Source organism: Macrobrachium rosenbergii, chromosome 27 (genome assembly GCF_040412425.1).
Source record: "Macrobrachium rosenbergii isolate ZJJX-2024 chromosome 27, ASM4041242v1, whole genome shotgun sequence".
Classification (NCBI taxonomy): Eukaryota; Metazoa; Arthropoda; class Malacostraca; order Decapoda; family Palaemonidae; genus Macrobrachium; species Macrobrachium rosenbergii.
This window is the reverse complement of record NC_089767.1, coordinates 16,487,650-16,490,317: the sequence shown is the minus strand read 5'-3', so window position 1 is coordinate 16,490,317 and position 2,668 is coordinate 16,487,650.

Sequence of the window (2,668 nt, the reverse complement as noted above, 5' to 3'; positions counted from 1 at the left end):
GTTACGCTTTGGTATGACGACATTTCTTTTGTATATGTTTCCTTAATGGCAGGCGAGCGAGAATAATTTTGTTTACAATGCAGTGGCGTCGCTACTGGGGCGCCAGGGGGGGCACGGGCCACCCCAGATGAGATTCCTTTTGTAGCTAAACTTGAACCCTTTCGGGGGTCAAAAGCAGAATTTTAGTTATAGGTTTTTAACACAAATGACATTTTTGTTCATGATTTTCTGACCCAGCTTAATGTTATCAACTTATGTATCAAGTGATTGAAGCTATAGTTACAGTTTTGAATTAGTGCAAATCAATTTGCTACAGTTCCTCGTTGGACGGGTCGGTACCGTTCTGGGATAGTACTTTGCTGGCCCACGTTCGAGTCTCCGACCGGCCAATGAAGAATTAGAGGAATTTATTTCTGGTGATAGAAATTCATTTCTCGTTATAATGTGGTTCTGATTCCACAATAAGCTATCGGTCCCGTTGCTAGGTAACCAACTGGTTCTTAGCCACGTAAAATAAAATCTAATCATTCGGGCCAGCCCTAGGAGAGCTGTTAATCAGCTCTGTGGTCTGGATTAAACTATGGTATACTTAACTTTTACTGCTGCTTAGAGTTAATTTCCAGGGAGAGAAGATGAAGAAGAGGGAATTAATGGGATAGGTCGAAATTTTGAAGAGATTTTGGAGGGTCATAAATCTTTTGTGTTATTGATGAAATGCACTGTTTTGATATACTATTTACATGACAAGGATATTACACTAGCCTATAGCTGAAAATTAAAACTTAATAATAGAAGTTAGGCTGGTGTTGAATATAATGTTGTGAGGAAATTTACATTACAGTATTTGATACATTTGCATATAACAAGAGTTAAAAATTAATTGAAAATTGAGCTCTGTAATTTCAAATATAGGTCTACTAATTATTAATACTATTAATTATTTTCCTTCATTCACATGGATATATACATTCGAGAATAGTATATTTTACTGATCAACAGAATTGGTACATTAGTTTTGCGTAATTTTCTTTGGCCACCCCAAAAAACATCTTGGCTCCACCTAGGTACCCCCACTGTTGCAATGTGATATATTCACGCGCGTTCCACTTATTCCCTCCCTTTTTATTCCACTTTCTTGACGATCTAGTAGACCAAACAATCATGAATTAGACAAAAGTGAAATTCTGTGGTCTTGGGGATTGGGTGGGGGTTTGTAAAGATAAAGATGGGAAGGGGTTGGTATAGGTGAAGGAAGTGTGGTTGGGAGGGAAGATTCCATGGCGGTTTTGGCAGAGATGGGTTGTGGTTGTTGGGACGTCCCGGTCTGTTTCATAGGTTGCTCCCTTAGGGTTGTAAGTTTGTTTTGGAATAAGTGCACTATACTGAAGTCTAATAAGGGGACTTTTTGGTTATGCATTGTTCATGTTATTTTGAACTACAAATTCTAACAGTTCTCTAAGTAACTATTTCTTTCCTGACTTCTATAACCTTTTGTTACTCACTCCCTTCTTCTAAAGCCATTTCCCCTATCCAGTAATTTTGACATTCCCCTTAAAAAGTATATCTTAGTTTAACCAGACCACTGAGCTGGTTAACAGCTCTCCTAGGGCTGGCCCGAAGGATTAGACTTATTTTTATGTGGCTAAGAACCAACTGGTTACCTAGCAACGGGACCTACAGCTTACTGTGGAATCCGAACCACATTATGACGAGAAATGAATTTCTATCACCAGAAATAAATTCCTCTAATTCTTCATTGGCGGCTCGGAGAGTCGAACGCTGGGCCAACAGCGTGCCAGTCGAAAGCTCTACCCCTTGAAGTCTTCAGTAAACTTTAAGAGCAAGAAACTAACCAGGCACATAATGGAGTGCAAACTCTTTGGCTTTTGCCTCTTACGAATTATCCTTAACCCCTTCCAAGTTAATCTCTTTTATTTTCTGTTTTACTAAAGATCGCATCTGTAGCACCCTAAAGGGACAAGACCTGATTATGCGCTAACGATAACTGGCCCCATCGAATGGAAATTGGAACGCATATTAAAGCCAAGCATTTGATGTTTGGGGAAACAGCTGTTAGGGAGATAGGGCTGAAAGCAGGTTGATTTTAATATCATGCACACCCCAGTCCTTAAGATTTCCGTAAAGCAGTTCATTAGGAATTTTAAATCTGGGTGGTTTCAACTCTTTCAGAGCTGACCGTTGTTGCGTTTACTCCAAGTTGCAGAGAGCGAAGAAACCTCAAGGTCACAATTATGTACTGATTCGTTCTAGTGAATGGGCAGAGTCTCTGCAACCAATGAGTGTCCTTGTTTTATTGCATGAGATCAAGACAGGTATGATTTAACTACTGAGGATCATCGTGTAAATTATGCATAGCACTGTTTGTACTTTGAGATTTAATTCTAAAGTTCTCAGGGCTGCCTAAGTAAAGTAATGTAAACCTTGCATGTTGATACAGCCTTTTAGGAGGAAACTGTCCTTACGAATATGACGTCGGCTTATGCCATTCAGTTCAATAGTTCATGTTCATTTGTTTATAACGCTATTCCACAGGTTATATTTTCATTTTGATATCTGTCTTCCCTGTTGTAGACTAGAACAGAATATAGAATATAGGCCAAAGGCCAAGAGCTGGGACCTGTGAGGTCATTCATAGCTGAAACGAAAT